The sequence below is a fragment of the Bombina bombina genome, chromosome 5 (assembly GCF_027579735.1).
Source record: "Bombina bombina isolate aBomBom1 chromosome 5, aBomBom1.pri, whole genome shotgun sequence".
In the NCBI taxonomy this organism is placed as follows: Eukaryota; Metazoa; Chordata; class Amphibia; order Anura; family Bombinatoridae; genus Bombina; species Bombina bombina.
In genome coordinates, this window is record NC_069503.1 from 526,164,227 (window position 1) to 526,183,283 (window position 19,057).

A 19,057-nucleotide genomic window follows, 5' to 3' on the forward strand; every position below is an offset into this window, starting at 1 on the left:
AAATATTACCATTTTCTACAATTAATATGGATTATAATTAAGGAAGATTAACAGAAGTTATGAAGCAGCTGTTTAAAGACCGCTGCTTCATAACTTGTCCACATGCTCTGAGGTCGCAGACAGAAATCCACCCGATCGAATACGATCAGGTTGATTGACACTCCCTGCTAGGGGCTGATTGGCCGCGAATCTGCAGGGGGCGGCATTGCACAAGCAGTTCACAAGATATGCATAACATACAGCAAAAAAACAACAACAAATACTTGATATAAATAGATAAAGGGGGAGAGGCAATTAATTTAAAATTACTTTAAAATCCCTGAATTGCACAATCTAATTTAAAGTACTTTAAAGGATTAAAACCAACCATTTTATATGCAAGATTAACAAGATACTTTAGTGCTGGTTAACCCTTTCCCACCGTTAGTATGTTCCATGCCATCCTAACTGCGCTGGGCTTTAGCCATAGCAGCTTGGTAAATAGGATCGCAGGCTGGAGGGCGAGCCTGTCGTCACAGGCAATCCCCCTGAATCAATCCCATCATTTAAATCACGCGATCGCATGAACGTTCGCGTGATTTCATTTTGTATACATTGTAACTTAGTTCAGATGTAGACAAATTAGCTCCGTCAGGAAAGAATTAAAATGTGCTGTTTATAAATATAAATTTGTAAACCATATATTTGAAGATAGATAGAAGATAAGTAAAAAATACATTTTCATGATTCCGATGGAACATGCAATTTCAATCGACTTTCCACTTTACTTATATAGTTTGCTACATTCTTTTAGTATCACTTATTAAAAGCAGATCCAGGTAGGCTCAGGAACAGCACTACTGGGAACTAGTTGCTGATTGGTGCCTTTTTTCATTAGCTCAACCAATGTACTGTATTGAGTTAGATCCTAGTAGTGCATTGTTGCTCCTTCTAAGAGAATTAAACAATCATTTGATAATGGAAATATATTGAAATTGTGTAAAAACAAAATTGATGCTTACCTGATAAATGTCTTTCTTTTGCGCTGTACCGAGTCCAAGGTTTCATTCTTACTTGTGGGATATTATCCTTCCTAACAGGAAGTGGCAAAGAGAGCACCGCAGCAGAGCTGTCTATATAGCTCCCCCCTTAACTCCACCCCCCAGTCATTCGACCGAAAGCCAAGGAAGAAAAAGGAGAAACTAAAATAAATCAATAAAAAATACTATCTGTCTTGAATAGACAGGGCGGGCCGTGGACTAGGTACATCGCAAAAGAAAGAAATTTATCAGGTAAGCATAAATTTTGTTTTCTTTTGCAAGATGTACCGAGTCCACGGTTTCATCCTTACTTGTGGGATACCAATACCAAAGCTTTAGGACACGGATGAAGGGAGGGACAAGACAGGAGCCTAAACGGAAGGCACCACTGCTTGCAAAACCTTTCTCCCAAAAATAGCCTCCGAAGAAGCAAAAGTATCAAATTTGTAAAATTTGGAAAAGGTATGATGCGAAAACCAAGTCGCAGCCTTACAAATCTGTTCAACAGAAGCATCATTTTTAAAAGCCCATGTGGAAGCCTCCGCTCTAGTAGAGTGAGCAGTAATTCTTTCAGGAGGCTGCTGTCCAGCAGTCTCGTAAGCCAAACGGATGTTGCTTTTCAGCCAAAAGGAAAGAGGTAGCTGTAGCCTTTTGACCCCTAAGTTTTCCAAAATAGACAACAAACAAAGAAGATGTTTGACGAAAATCTTTGGTTGCCTGCAAATAGAACTTCAAAGCACAAACCACGTCCAAGTTGTGCAATAAACGTTCCTTCTTAGAAGGATTAGGACTCAGAGAAGGAACAACAATCTCCTGATTGATATTCCTGTTAGTAACAACCTTAGGAAGGAACCCAGGTTTGGTACGCAAAACCACCTTATCAGCATGGAAAACAAGATAAGGCAAATCACATTGTAATGCAGATAGTTAAGAAACTCTTCAAGCTGAAGAGATAGCAACTAGAAACAGAACTTTCCAAGATAGAAGCTTAATATCTATGGAATGCATGGGTTCAAACGGAACCCCCTGAAGAACATTAAGAACTAAATTTAGACTCCATGGCGGAGCAATAGGTTTAAACACAGGCTTGATTCTAACTAAAGCCTGACAAAAAGCCTGAACGTCTGGGACATCAGCCAGACGCTTGTGCAATAGAATAGACAAAGCAGATATCTGTCCTTTTAAGGAACTAGCTGACAATCCTTTCTCCAATCCCTCTTGAAGAAAGGACAAAATCCTAGGAATCCTGATCTTACTCCATGAGTAGCCTTTGGATTCGCACCAAAAAAGATATTTACGCCATATCTTATGATAGATTTTCCTGGTGACAGGCTTTCGAGCCTGAATCAAGGTATCAACTCAGAGAAATCCCGCTTTGATAAAATCAAGCGTTCAATCTCAAAGCAGTCAGTTGCAGAGAAATTAGATTTGGATGCTTGAACGGACCTTGAATCAGAAGGTCCTGTCTTAGTGGCAGAGCCCATGGTGGCAGAGATGACTGCATACCAAGTCCTGCGTGGCCATGCAGGTGCTATCAAAATCACCGAAGCTCTCTCCTGTTTGATTCTGGCAATCAGACGTGGAAGGAGAGGGAACGGTGGAAACACATAAGCCAGGTTGAATGACCAGGGTACTGCTAGAACATCTATCAGTACTGCCTCAGGATCCCTTGACCTGGATCTGTAATGAGGAAGTTTGGCATTCTGACGAGACGCCATCAGATCCAATTCTGGTGTGCCCCATAGCTGAACCAGTTGAGCAAACACCTCCGGATGGAGCTCCCACTCCCCCGGATGAAAAGTCTGACGACTTAGAAAATCTGCCTCCCAGTTCTCTACCCCTGGGATATAGATCACTGACAAGAGTGAGTCTCTGCCCATCAGATTATCCTGGAAACTTCTATCATCGCTAAGGAACTCCTTGTTCCCCCCTGATGATTGATATAAGCTACAGTCGTGATGTTGTCCGACTGAAATCTGATGAATCCGGCCAAAGCCAGCTGAGGCCACGCCTGAAGAGCATTGAATATCGCTCTTAATTCCAGAATATTTATCGGTAGGAGGGCCTCCTCCTGAGTCCACAAACCCTGTGCTTTCAGGGAATTCCAGACTGCACCCCAGCCCAATAGGCTGGCGTCCGTCGTCACTATGACCCACGCTGGCCTGCGGAAGCACATTCCCTTGGACAGATGATCCTGTGACAACCACCAAAGAAGAGAGTCTCTGGTCTCTTGATCCAGATGTATCTGAGGAGATAAATTTGCATAATCCCCATTCCACTGATTGAGCATGCATACTTGCAGTGGTCTGAGATGTAAGCGAGCATATGGAACTACGTCCATCGCCGCTACCATTAAACCGATTACCTCCATACACTGAGCCACTGACGGCCGAGGAATGGAATGAAGAGCTCGGCAGGTGGTCAAAATCTTTGATTTCCTGACCTCCGTCAGAAATATTTTCATGTCCACGAGTCTATCAGAGTCCCTAGAAATGAAACTCTTGTGAGAGGGAAAAGAGAACTCTTTTTTACGTTCACCTTCCACCCATGAGATCTTAGAAAGGCCAACCGTGTGAGACTTGGCTAGTTGGAAAGTGGACGCTTGAATTAGGATGTCGTCTAGATAAGGCGCCACTGCTATGCCCCGCGGCCTTAGGACCGCCCGAAGGGACCCTAGCACCTTTGTGAAGACTCTTTTGGCGCTGTGGCCAACCCAAAGGGAAGAGCCACAAACTGGTAATGCTTGTCCAGAAAAGCAAACCTGAGGAACCGGTGATGATCTTTGTGGATAGGAATGTGTAGATACGCATCCTTTAAGTCCACGGTGGTTATATATTGACCCTCCTGGATCATTGGTACAATAGTCCGAATGGTCTCCATCTTGAAGGATGGAACTTTTAGGAATTGGTTTAGGATCTTGAGATATAGAATTGGTCTGAAGGTTCCCTCTTTTTTTGGGGAACCACAAACAGATTGGAGTAGAAACCTTGCCCCTGTTCTGCTTTTGGAAGTGGGCAGATCACTCCCATGGTAAAAAGGTCTTCTACACAGCGTAAGAACGCATCTCTTTTTGTCTGGTTTACAGACAATTGAGAAAGATGGAATCTCCCCCTTGGAGGAGAATCCTTGAAATCTAGAAGATACCCCTGGGTTACAATTTCTACGGTCCAAGAGTCCTGAACATCTCTTGCCCAGGCCTGAGCAAAGAGAGAGAGTCTGCCCCCTACTAGATCCGGTCCCGGATCGGGGGCTACCCCTTCATGCTGTCTTGGTGGCAGCAGCAGGCTTCTTGGCCTGTTTACCCTTGTTACAAGCCTGGTTAGGTCTCCAGACTGCAGCAGGGGAAGAGGAAGCGGGACCACCCTTGACGTTTCGAAAGGAACAAAAATTATTTTGTTTGGTCCTCATCTTATTTGACTTATCCTGAGGGAGGGCATGACCCTTCCCTCCAGTGATGTCTGAAATGATCTCCTTCAGTTCAGGCCCGAATAGGGTCTTACCTTTGAAAGGGATGGTCAAAAGCTTAGATTTTGATGACACATCAGCCGACCAGGACTTAAGCCATAACGCTCTACGCGCTAAAATGGCAAAACCTGAATTCTTTGCCGCTAACTTAGCTATATGAAAAGCGGCGTCTGTAATAAAAGAATTAGCTAGCTTAAGAGCCCTAATTCTGTCCAGAATATCATCTAGTTGGGTCTCCACCTGAAGAGCCTCTTCCAGAGCCTCAAACCAAAAGGAAGCTGCAGTGGTTACAGGAACAATGCACGCTATAGGCTGGAGAAGAAAACCCTGATGAACAAAAATTTTCTTTAGGAGACCCTCTAATTTTTTATCCATAGGATCTTTGAAAGCACAACTGTCCTCGATAGGTATAGTTGTACGCTTAGCTAGAGTAGAAATAGCTCCCTCCTCCTTAGGGACCATCTGCCATGAGTCCCGCATGGTGTCAGATATGGGAAACATCTTCTTAAAAACAGGAGGGGGAGCAAACGGAATACCTGGTCTATCCCACTCCTTAGTAACAATGTCCGAAATCCTCTTAGGGACCGGAAAAACATCAGTGTAAACAGGAACCTCTAAAAATGTGTCCATTTTACACAATTTCTCTGGAACTACAATAGGGTCACAATCATCCAGAGTCGCTAAAACCTCCCTAAGCAATAAACAGAGGTGTTCTAGCTTAAATTTAAATGCCGTCATATCTGAATCTGTCTGAGAGAACATCTTTCCTGAATCTGAAATCTCTCCCTCAGATAGCAAATCCCTCATCCCTACCTCTGAACATTGTGAGGGTATATCGGATACGGCTACTAAAGCGTCAGAAGGCTCAGAATTCGTTCTTAACTCAGAGCTACTGCGATTCCCTTGCAAACCAGGCAATTTAGATAAAACCTCTGTGAGGGTAGTATTCATAACTGAGGCCATATCTTGCAAGGTGAAAGAATTAGACGCACTAGAGGTACTTGGCGTCGCTTGTGCGGGCGTTACTGGTTGTGACACTTAGGGAGAACTAGATGGCAAAACCTGATTTACTTTTGTCTGAGAATCATCCAGTGCCAAACTCTTATAAGTCCAAATATGCTGTTTGCAATTTATACACATATCAGTACAAGTGGGACGCATTCTAAGAGGGGGTTCCACAATGGCTTCTAAACAAATTGAACAATGAGTTTCCTCAATGTCAGACATGTTGAACAGGCTAGTAATGAGACAAGCAAGCTTGGAAAACACTTTATTTAATGAAAAAACAACAATTTTCAAAAACGGTACTGTGCCTTTAAGAGAAAAAAAGTATACACAAACTGCAAAATTTTTTTCCGAAATTTTTGTACTTGACTCACTAAACTTTGGTAAGATTGCACCACAAGTATTGAAGCAATTAACCCCCAAATATGCAAACCGAATTGACAAAGTGTCAAAAACCGGTAAAAACCCCTGTTAGCACCTTGCCACAGCTCTGCTGTGGCTCCTACCTGCCCTTAGGGATCAATAATGTGGGGATAAAGCTTCGATTAGGCCCCAGAAGTTCACCAGGACCCTCCAGTATTGTAGCTTGCTGCTTGTCTATATAAAATAACTGCGCAACTGAGGCGCGAAATTAGGCCCCGCCCACCGCACTCGATGTTACTTGGGCCATCAGAACAAACTACCAAACGTTTTTACAGCCATGTGGTTTATAAAAACCCCAAAAAAAACCAAGTGTATCCCTCAATACAGTTGTCCCATAAGAAATATAAACAGTACTCCCAGAACACACAAACGTTTGCCTTATATATTATTCAAACTGAGTGTCCATAAATTAAGACCTTTATGCAAGCTAGTAAAGCCCCTTCCAAGACTAGGATTACTGCTTACCTTTCCCCTCATGGGGATACTGTCAGCCTTTCTGAGTTATCACAGTCTCTGCAGAAAAAATGACTGAACATACCTCATTGCTGTATAGCAAGAAACCGTTCCTTACACTGAAGTTTTCCTGTACTCCTCAGCTTCTGTGGGAACAGCAGTGGACCTTAGTTACAAATCCTAAGATCATCATCCTCCATGCAGAAATCTTCATCTATCTCCTGCCTGAGAGTAAATAGTACAACACCGGTACCATTTAAAAATAACAAACTCTTGCTTGAAGATAAAATAAAAACTAACAGTTTAACACCTCTTTCACTTTACCCTTTCTGCTTAGAGCCGGCAAAGAGAATGACTGGGGGGTGGAGTTAAGGGGGAGCTATATAAACAGCTCTGCTGTGGTGATCTCTTTGCCACTTCCTGTTAGGAAGGATAATATCCCACAAGTAAGGATTAAACCGTGGACTCGGTACATCTTGCAAAAGAAATTGTATGGTCCATATGAATCAAGAAAGAAAATCTTTGGGTTTCATGTCCCTTTTAACAATTTTGAAAAAGAAAAAAAAAATCCTCCCCCATTGAGACAAATACATTTTGTTAGGCCAAAAATACAATTCTTGCAAGTATGTTCTTTGCTGCCAGCTTATTAATATGGAAATCAAATAACTGTGCCTTGAGTCTAGCCCTTTAGAATTTACCACTGTCTAACTTGGGCAGATTTGTGCATCTGCTTAAATATTTAGAAGGTAATACATTTTGCCAATTTACATTCTTGGCAGTGCAAATCCCCATCAGCATAGGTGTTAAAGAATGTGAATAACTGAATACGGTTTAGAAAACGTTACTACTTGCTTACTATTTAATAGAAGCCAATAGCATTTTAGTAGGACACATGCAAATTTGAACAATGATTGGCATATAATAAGCAAAAATAGCAACACGGTTGAGTGAAATCACAGTAATGATAAATATCACACGTTCAATAATGACCACAAAAAATACATACACACACACACAGGACAATTTGTGAGCCTGTCCACACTTGATCACAAATTGTGGGGCGGATTTGTTACCCATATTTATCATTGCACAAGAGAATATTTGTGCAATGATGCCCCGCTACCCTCAAGCAATCAATTGTGTGAGAGTAGGGCTTGTCAATCACCCTAGTCAAATGAATCCATAGCAATTTTAATTCCCCAACTCCAGTGATCATGAAGCAGCGGTTTAAACTGCTGCTTTATAAATATAATTTGCAGGGTCAAATGTGCGAGCCAGCAACTGATCGTGGCATTCGCCTCATCATAAATATTGCCTACAATAATAGTGTGCTTTACCTGTAGTTAATTATTTATAGTTAAAAAGTATATTTCATATTTTTTTTATATTTCAAAATTCTCTTTACAGCCAAAACTGAATTCAACAGTGATGATCAATTTTGAATACAAACATTTCTGCAATACAAAATGCTAATAAAAGTGAATGGTTTTCAGAGAGACCTTTAATCGTGCATGTGCACATGAAGTATATTTAGATATGCTTCTGGCGCCACAATTTATAACAAATCAACAAAACTATGAATGGCAGGGAGGCAAATACAAGAAAGATAAAAAAAGGAAAAACTGGTCAAGCAATGAGCAAGTATTAAAAAAGGCAAAGAGATGAGAAATAATAATGAGGAAGAGGTAACTAGGGCCTAGATTTAGAGTTTGGCGTTAGCCGTGAAAACCAGCGTTAGAGGCTCCTAACGCTGGTTTTAGGCTACCTCCGGTATTTGGAGTCACTAAAAAAAGGGTCTAACGCTCACATTTCAGCCGCGACTTTTCCATACCGCATATCCCCTTACGTAAATTGCGTATCCTATCTTTTCAATGGGATTTTTCTAACTCCGGTATTTAGAGTCGTGTCTGAAGTGAGCGTTAGAACTCTAACGACAAAACTCCAGCCGCAGGAAAAAAGTCAGTAGTTAAGAGCTTTCTGGGCTAACGCCGGTTTATAAAGCTCTTAACTACTGTACTCTAAAGTACACTAACACCCATAAACTACCTATGTACCCCTAAACCGAGGTCCCCCCACATCGCCGCCACTCGATTCAATTTTTTTAACCCCTAATCTGCCGACCGCCACCTACGTTATAGCTATGTACCCCTAATCTGCTGCCCCTAACACCGCCGACCCCTATATTATATTTATTAACCCCTAATCTGCCCCCCTCAATGTCGCCTCCACCTGCCTACACTTATTAACCCCTAATCTGCCGAGCGGACCGCACCGCTACTATAATAAAGTTATTAACCCCTAATCCGCCTCACTAACCCTATAATAAATAGTATTAACCCCTAATCTGCCCTCCCTAACATCGCCGACACCTAACTTCAATTATTAACCCCTAATCTGCCGACCGGAGCTCACCGCTATTCTAATAAATGTATAAACCCCTAAAGCTAAGTCTAACCCTAACACTAACACCCCCCTAAATTAAATATAATTTTAATCTAACGAAATTAATTAACTCTTATTAAATAAATTATTCCTATTTAAAGCTAAATACTTACCTGTAAAATAAATCCTAATATAGCTACAATATAAATTATAATTACATTGTAGCTATTTTAGGATTAATATTTATTTTACAGGCAACTTTGTAATTATTTTAACCAGGTACAATAGCTATTAAATAGTTAAGAACTATTTAATAGCTACCTAGTTAATATAATTACAAAATTACCTGTAAAATAAATCCTAACCTAAGTTACAATTAAACCTAACACTATACTATCATTAAATTAATTAAATAAAATACCTATAATTACCTACAATTAAACCTAACACTACAATATCAATACATTAATTAAATACAATATCTACAAATAACTACAATGAAATAAACTAACTAAAGTACAAAAAATAAAAAAGAACTAAGTTACAAAAAATAAAAAAATATTTACAAACATAAGAAAAATATTACAACAATTTTAAACTAATTACACCTACTCTAAGCCCCCTAATAAAATAACAAAGACCCCCCAAAATAAAAAATGCCCTACCCTATTCTAAATTACTAAAGTTCAAAGCTCTTTTACCTTACCAGCCCTGAACAGGACCCTTTGCGGGGCATGCCCCAAGAAGTTCAGCTCTTTTGCCTGTAAAAAAAACCTATTCTATTGGCTGATCGGAACAGCCAATAGAATGCAAGCTCAATCTGATTGGCTGATTGGATCAGCCAATCGGATTGAACTTGATTCTGATTGGCTGATTCCATCAGCCAATCAGAATATTCCTACCTTAATTCCGATTGGCTGATAGAATCCTATCAGCCAATCGGAATTCGAGGGACGCCATCTTGGATGACGTCCCTTAAAGGAACCGTCATTCTTCAGTTGGACGTCGCCGGAAGAAGATGGGTCCGCGGTGGAGGTCTTCAGGATGGAGCCGATCGTCATCGGATGAAGACAGAAGATGCCGCTTGGATCAAGATGGTTGCCGGTCCGGATCGCCTCTTCTTCCCGGATAGGATGAAGACTTTGGAGCCTCTTCTGGACCTCTTCAGCCACCGGATGATGGATCGCCAGCCCCCGCTTGGGTTGGATGAAGATTTTGGAGCCAGGACGGATCGGTGATACCTGGTGAGGTGAAGACAAGGTAGGATGATCTTCAGGGGCTTAGTGTTAGGTTTATTTAAGGGGGGTTTGGGTTAGATTAGGTGTATGTGGGTGGTGGGTTGTAATGTGTGGGGGGGGTATTGTATGGTTTTTTTTTACAGGCAAAAGAGCTGAACTTCTTGGGGCATGCTCCGCAAAGGGTCCTGTTCAGGGCTGGTAAGGTAAAAGAGCTTTGAACTTTAGTAATTTAGAATAGGGTAGGGCATTTTTTATTTTGGGGGTCTTTGTTATTTTATTAGGGGGCTTAGAGTAGGTGTAATTAGTTTAAAATTGTTGTAATATTTTTCTTATGTTTGTAAATATTTTTTTATTTTTTGTAACTTAGTTCTTTTTTATTTTTTGTACTTTAGTTAGTTTATTTCATTGTAGTTATTTGTAGGTATTGTATTTAATTAATGTATTGATAGTGTAGTGTTAGGTTTAATTGTAGGTAATTATAGGTATTTTATTTAATTAATTTAATGATAGTATAGTGTTAGGTTTAATTGTAACTTAGGTTAGGATTTAATTTACAGGTAATTTTGTAATTATATTAACTAGGTAGCTATTAAATAGTTCTTAACTATTTAATAGCTATTGTACCTGGTTAAAATAATTACAAAGTTGCCTGTAAAATAAATATTAATCCTAAAATAGCTATAATATAATTATAATTTATATTGTAGCTATATTAGGATTTATTTTACAGGTAAGTATTTAGCTTTAAATAGGAATAATTTATTTAATAAGAGATAATTAATTTCTTTAGATGTAAATTATATTTAACTTAGGGGGGTGTTAGTGTTAGGGTTAGACTTAGCTTTAGGGGTTAATACATTTATTAGAATAGCGGTGAGCTCCAGTCGGCAGATTAGGGGTTAATAATTGAAGTTAGGTGTCGGCGATGTTAGGGAGGGCAGATTAGGGGTTAATACTATTTATTATAGGGTTAGTGAGGCGGATTAGGGGTTAATAACTTTATTATAGTATCGCTCAGGTCCGCTCGGCAGATTAGGGGTTAATAAGTGTAGGCAGGTGGAGGCGACGTTGTGGGGGGCAGATTAGGGGTTAATAAATATAATATAGGGGTCGGCGATGTTAGGGCAGCAGATTAGGGGTACATAGGGATAATGTAAGTAGCGGTGGTTTACGGAGCGGCAGATTAGGGGTTAATAATAATATGCAGGGGTCAGCGATAGCGGGGGCAGCAGATTAGGGGTTAATAAGTGTAAGGTTAGGGGTGTTTAGACTCGGGGTACATGTTAGAGTGTTAGGTGCAGACGTAGGAAGTGTTTCCCCATAGGAAACAATGGGGCTGCGTTAGGAGCTGAACGCGGCTTTTTTGCAGGTGTTAGGTTTTTTTTCAGCTCAAACAGCCCCATTGTTTTCTATGGGGGAATCATGCACGAGCACATTTTTTAGGCTGGCCGCTTGCGTAAGCAACTCTGGTATCGAGAGTTGAAGCTGCGTTAAATATGCTCTACGCTCCTTTTTTGGAGCCTAACGCAGCCTTTATGTGGACTCTCAATACCAGAGTTATTTTTATGGTGCGGCCAGAAAAAAGCCGGCGTTAGCTTTTCGGGTCGTTACCGACAAAACTCTAAATCTACCCATAGGAGAATTAGGGATATTCACCTATTCTTTTCCATTCTTTATTATCTTGTTCACTTCCAGCATAAGACAACAGAAGAATTGTAAGCATATGCTTTCCCCTTGTTTTGATTATTCAGTCACTAACTCTAGAATAATCTTAATTTTTCCATTTATTCAGCATTAAAGGGATAGAAAAGTCACATCTGAAATGTGCATGGGTGCATTTCAGTTTTACATAGAAGCATTTTTGCAATGAGTACCAGTATTTAAAAACCACACCAGCTAAGAGAGCCAGCTGTTGCTTGTATGACACCAATTAAGGGCCAGATTAAGATTGGCGCATTGTTTTCTGCAAACGATATCGGGTGTATCGCGGCTGTTTGCACGCATGGAAAGGAGCGTTCGTATTACAAGTTTAAAGTAAATGCGAACGTGTGAGTGCAATCACGATTTACACTAGCATGATTACCGCGACCTCAGAGCTCTAGTTAACTGTTATGCAAAACAAAAAAGTGTCACAAAATACATTGAAAACTATAGTTACCCTCATAATAACACTATCTGATAAAAATGATTAAAAGAAATATTGCCCAAAAAAGTTATAAGGGCATAAAGATATGAGGTCTAAGGTGCAAGGACTACAAAGGGCATTAACATAGAGATATATAGATATACATGTCTAAATATGTATCTGTATATATATTTATATATGTATACATATGTATTTATTGGTGTATACACATATAAACACATAAATACATATGTATACATATTTAGGGGACGATTTATCATGGCCCAAATACTGCTATATGCCGTTGTTTCTGCGCAAGCCTTCAGCCTCGCAGGAAACATAAGTTAAGAAGCAGAGGTCTTAAGACCACTGCTCCTTAACTCGTCCGCCACCACTGAGGCGGCGGACAGCAATCCACCCAATCGCATATGATCAGGTTGATTGACACCCCCTGCTAGTGGCCGATTGACCGCAAATCTGCAGGGGGTGGCATTGCACAAGCATTTCACAAGGAATGCTTGTGCAATGATAAATGCCGCCAGACACATGATAAATCGGCCCCATAGACATATATACTGTATATAAGTGCATTGGGGCCCATTGCAGCCAAGTAGTTGAAAACATGAAAAAGCATAGGTATGCACTAATCATTTTTACTTAAATCACTTTATATCATGAGTAGTATTTTAACAGTGAAATAACTAGATTCACATTCAAAACATACATTTTCCACTTAAAACGTTTAAAAAGTTAGGAACAGGAATTCAGCTAAAAAAAAAACAAAAAAAAAAACAGTTCAAACTTAGCCAGCAGACCTGACTTACTTTATTATTTCAGGCTTCTCAAAAGTGAAGCACAAATTCTTTACTGTAATTTCATTCCAATACAAATATTTATTTCTTGAACAGAAATATAAAATAGTTTTTGAATAGTCTTAAATATTTTCATTTCGTTACGTGCCGTTCTTATAAGAATGCTACTGTAGGGTGAGGCTTTCTGTGCCTGTTTGTGGGGCTAAACTGGATATATCGCTGCCTTAGACCTAATCTACGGTGCAAACCTTCCTACCGGTTATACTAATTTATTAAATGAAGTGAGGGTCTTTAGCATCATAGGAAACCATCATAGGAAATTCTATCATTTTTCAACTAAAATCAGTCTAAGTGGAATATTATTTAAATCACCAATTTCAGGTGATTTTAAGATTTCCAATATAAGTGAATTTTTCTTCTACAAATAATTTGATCCAAATAAAACCTCAAATCCCACCAAAACATATATTATTGCAGAAAGCTATAAGTCTACATTTTTCCATGTAATCAATAACCACTGATTAAAGGTCCCAAGAAAGGAATTATATGTAATGCAGAATTTGATTGCAATGTCTGTTTTACATAGTTCTTTACAAGGTACAAAAGCTTAGCAAGAAGCTTTGCAAATTATATAATCAAGATGTACAATAAAAGATTTGCTTGAAATAAACACGATTTAAACCAGACTAATGAGTATGGATTGTATCACTATATAATCATTATTATTTAGATGGTCTTAATCTACTTGCGCTCTAGCTGAGTGGTCAAAAAAGCTCAACTAAGTAACATTCATTTATAATGACAGAATGGTCTAATTTAGGATATCATAACACAAAGTGGCTCCAAGATCAATAGGATCTAAGTTAAACAATGAGCTCTGATATACATTTCCACTATATCAACATTCCTATAAAAATAAAGACTAGACATTTATAATGTCCGTGCATGTGTGTAGCTAATTTAAGGTCCTTATTAAGGTTGTAGCTAAAAGCAGACATCATTTACATGACTGGGGGCCTCCTTAGAGAATAATCAGTCTGAAGATAAGTTTTAAGGACCTTTGACAGTTTTTATACAGTGCAGAATATAAGTTTATGAAAACTTGCCTGTGAGTCGATCCTATTATGGTATTGTTAATCCTAAAAGCAGAGAATTATATGGCACACGCAGAGGTCAGATCAGCCGGTTATCGCTTTCCATGTTTAAATTATTTTTCTAGAGATAACATTTTCCCCCCCTTACACACAAGTGCTAAGCCAGTAGACTACTTGGCAAAGAGACTAGAGAAATATTTATTGCAAAGCAAGTTTTTCACAAGCATGTCTCGTAAACCAGTCTGTACAGTGATAAGATAAAAAGAAAGTTGCTCTGCTGCGATAATAAATATCATTTTTTTAATGTAATATATATTTGAAACTTTGTACTTTATAATAAATTATCAGTTTAAAAAAAAATTCAAACACCAAACCGGATAAGTTGCTGTATGATTTACAGGTTAGCTGTAAGGCTTGTCTCCTCTGTATTTGTGAAATATACAACATAACGCAGTTAATTATAGCATCTATCAGCTTTCTGAAATCTTCCAGACATTTTTGTATTGAACATCTCCCTCCTTGCCAAGTTTAAACTTATTGGCTTAAGCCTTCTTATTATCTGGTCTAGTTAAAACCCCTCCTACACATATGCCCTGTTGGGGACGAGCTTTAAGTCTCACTTAATTATTTTCAAGACAGAGGACTATGGGGTTGATCCCAATCTGTCATTTAATAATTATTGGCATCTTAATAGCTGCAGATCCTTTCCCTAGCCTTTATTCTCCCCCTCCACTCTAGGATACCCCTGCACTTCCTTCTCCCCTTTCCCCCTCCCTGCAGCTCTTAGCATACATTTTTTTCTGTAGTGTAGCGGTCTTACCTGTTCCCGCACCTCCTTCCCCCTCCAGCGATGGGCCGCCCACCCGCCTCCCTCCTAACCCCCCACGCCACCAACGATCGGCATCACCTCTGTCCGATGCAGAGAGGGACACAGTGTGTTCCTCTCTGCTTCAGTACCTCTGCCAGACTATTTCTGCACTGCCCCACTCATGGGGCTTGCAGAAATATTGCAATCTTGCTTCTATTAGCGAGATTGCGGCAGAGAGGGGCTAGGTCCTTAAGGGATTAAGGCCAGGTATGTTTGCCTTGCGCAGGCTCTGCTGCGCATGACTGCATCGAACAAACATACTTGGCTTTTTATTATATAGGATGCCCCAAAAAGTTTGTGAATGGAAAATTGTTTTTACTTCTGGACTTGTGGCCTGTCAGCTACTTTTTCAAGTGAACACCTTCAGTACAATTGTCTTTAGATGGGTAAAAAGTTGCTGTTTTTTGAAAGCATTCTTACTTTTTTCTCATTCTGGCCCTGATATTCAAAACATTGCCTGTTAAGGTTCGCAGTCCATTAGTCTGTTGATATAATCTAAAAAAGTGGGCTGAACCTCATTGTGCTGACGAGTGGCGATGTGTCTCGCTTAGGATATAATGGGGATTAAAACATCCCAAAAAAGTCTGTTGACATCGCCACTGAGTTGGGATGTAGGCGGCGGGGGGCTGTCTTTAAAGCATGTTTGCACAACATAGACTGTGCGTTCGTGAAAGTAAAAAGTTTTCTGTGTGGCAACGTCAAATCATGTACAGTACCTCACAAAAGTGAGTACACCCCTCACATTTTTGTAAATATTTTATTATATCTTTTCATGTGACAACACTGAAGAAATGACACTTTGTAACAATGTAAAGTAGTGAGTGTACAGCCTGTATAACAGTGTAAATGTGCTGTCCCCTCAAAATAACTCGGCACATAGCTATTAATATCTAAACCGTTGACAACAAAAGTGAGTACACCCCTAAGTGGAAATGTCCAAAATGGGCCCAATTAGCAATTTTCCCTCTCCGGTGTCATGTGACTCGTTAGTGTTACAAGGTCTCAGGTGTGAATGGGGAGCAGGTGTGTTAAATTTGGTGTTATCGCTCTCACACTCTCTCATACTGGTCATTGGAAGTTCAACATGGCACCTCATGGCAAAGAACTCTCTGAGGATCTGAAAAAAAGAATTGTTGCTCTAAGTAAAGATGGCCTAGGCTATAACAAGATTGCCAAGACCCTGAAACTGAGCTGCAGCACTGTGGGCAAGACCATGCAGCGGTTTCACAGGACATGTTCCACTCAGAACAGGCCTCGCCATGGTCGACCAAAGAAGTGGAGTGCACGTGCTTAGCGTCATATCCAGAGGTTGTCTTTGGGAAATAGACTAGCATTGCTGCAGAGGTTGAAGGGGTGGGGGGTCAGGCTTTCAGTGATCAGACCATACACCGCACACTACATCAAATTGGTCTGCATGGCCGTCGTCCCAGAAGGAAGCCTCTTCTAAAGATGATGCACAAGAAAACCTGCAAACAGTTTGCTGAAGACAAGCAAAGTAATGACATGGATTACTGGAACCATGTCCTGTGGTCTGATGAGACCAAGATAAACTTATTTGGTTCAGATGGTGTCAAGCATGTGTGGCAGCAACCAGGTGGGAGTGTCATGGACTGGGCTTCGGGAGCTACAGTTCATTGAGGGAACCATGAACGCCAACATGTACTGTGACATACTGAAGCAGAGCATGATCCCCTCCCTTCGGAGACTGGGCCACAGGGCAGTATTCCAACATGATAACGACCCCAAACACACTTCCAAGACGACCACTGCCTTGCTAAAGAAGCTGAGGACAAAGGTGATGGACTGGCCAAGCATGTCTCCAGATCTAAACCCTATTGAGCAACTGTGGGGCATCCTCAAATGGAAGGTGGGGGAGTGCACGGTCTCTAACATCCACCCGCTCTATGATGTCGTCAAGGAGAAGTGGAAGAGGACTCCAGTGGCCACCTGTGAAGCTCTGGTGAACTCCATGCCCAAGAGAGTTAAGGCAGTGCTGGAAAATAATGGTGGCCACACAAAATATTGACACTTTGGGCCCATTTTGGCCATTTCCACTTAGGGATGTACTCACTTTTATTGGCAACGGTTTAGATATTGATGGCTGTGTGTTGAGTTATTTTGAGGGAACAGCAAACTTACACTGTTATACAGGCTGTACACTCACTACTTTACATTGTAGCAAAGTGTCATTTCTTCAGTGTTGTCACATGAAAAGATATAAAAAAATATTTACAAAAATGTAAGGGGTGTACTCCCTTTTGTGAGATACTGTTGTTTCACTGTACATTCCCTAGATTTGTTATTTTCTCTTATGATATAGTTATATAGCGTACTGAGCCCCTCAGGTGTCAATCTGTAAAAATAAAAAAAAGTTTGCCCGCTGTAATAAACCGTGCTTACAATGTAATACATGGTGAGCATGTTATATTAAATAGTTACCACGATTTAAAGGGAATTGAAACACAAATGTTTTATTTCATCATTCAGATACAGCAGGAAATTTGAAGCAACTTTTTAATTTCTCCGTTCTATTGGTTTGCTTTGCTTTGTTGAATGAGCAGCAATGCACTTCTGGTTGCTGACTGAACTCATGCGTGAGCCAATGGCAATCAGTATATATATGCATTCACCAATCAGCAACTAGAACCTAGGTTCTTTGCTGCTCCTGATCTTTCATAAATAAACCTTTCAGCAAAGGATAACAAGAGAAGAAAGCAAATTAAATAAAAGAAGTAAATTGGAAAGTTTTGTGTTTTATGTTTCTTTAACTATTTTATGTTCAGTGTGTGCACGTAATAAGTGTTCCCAACATTAAAGTTACATCATGCGTACAAAATAGTTCATTTGTGTGCATGATGTAACTGTATAATTAGGGCCACTGGTTCCTCCTTCTGTAGGCTTGTCGTTACACGATCTCGTGAGTGCCACGTGACCTGTCTTTTCTGATGCCCAGCCTATGGAAGAGGTGGAGACTGCAGCCCACGCCTACGGAATCAATGTCCCTAATTATTACAGTTACATTGTGCACACAAACTAACTATTTTGTGCGCACAATGTAATTTAACTATTTTGTGCGCACAATGTAACTAACATTTGGAATATTTATTTACGAATTGTTGTGTGCGCACAGAATAGTTAAAGGGACATAAAAACAAAAAAAATTATTTCATGATTCAGATAGAACATACAATTTTAAACAACTTTCCAGTTTACTTCTATTATCAAATGTTCTTCGTTTTCTTGTAATCGTTTGTTGAAATGCAGGAAGGTAAGCTCAGGAGTGTGCACGTGTCTGCAGCCCTATATGGCAGGAGTTTTGCAACAATGTTATACATAAGCAAGAGCACAAGACTAATTCCTCTGTTCGGTAGTGCTCCATATATGTGCATATCTAGATATCTCTTTAACAAAGAATAACATGCAAATTTCTTAATAGAAATAAACGGGGAGCTTTTTTAAAATTGTATGCTCCGAAAATAGTAACTTTATTTCAATTCCATTCTACCACTTCTAGGTAGTGTATCTATTCATAAATCTGAGTCATTTAGCAATACATATCAATTTCAATCTGCTCTTTCAATAAACAGCTGTGTCCAGAACTCCATCCTGTTTTATATTTATAGAACTGCTCATATTTATAACAATTTTTTTACAACTGCATTATCCAAGGTAATGATCTCTCATTCCTATACTGTATCATATTTCAGATTCATGTCAAGAGCCGCTAATTCACATGTGTTCTTAAAACTCCACTTGTTATTTTAATGTTAGGCTAATATGCATAGGGTGCTTAGTCCACCAGACTTGCATGAATCTTACATAATTACCAATACATATGGATCACTTACTGGTTCATACTAGGCACATTCTCTGGTAATACAACCTTTAACCACTTTACTGCTGAGACATTTTCACACTCCTGTGCTAGAGCGGTTTTTAGTTGTTTAGCATTCATTGCAATTACAGATACATATCAATTACTTACACAAACTATAGCTAATTTCTTCAGCAAACCTAGCATTTTTTTTTTTTTAAATAAACCCTTTAGTTTTCAAAAATATCATTATATAGGAAAACGGCACTATATGAACTGCAAAAAAATAAAATAGTTTTTTGTAATTCTATATGACGAACATAGTAAATAGCAGCAGGAGAGTAATTTTCCCTAATTAT

The 19,057-nt window shown here is 39.7% G+C and overlaps 1 protein-coding gene across 1 annotated transcript in view; it reads right to left on the reverse strand.

Annotated features, from left to right (window-relative positions):
* Positions 1-19,057, reverse strand: part of ITGA9 (integrin subunit alpha 9) — an 838,607-nt gene that overhangs the window by 98,470 nt on the left and 721,080 nt on the right. The window lies entirely within an intron of this gene.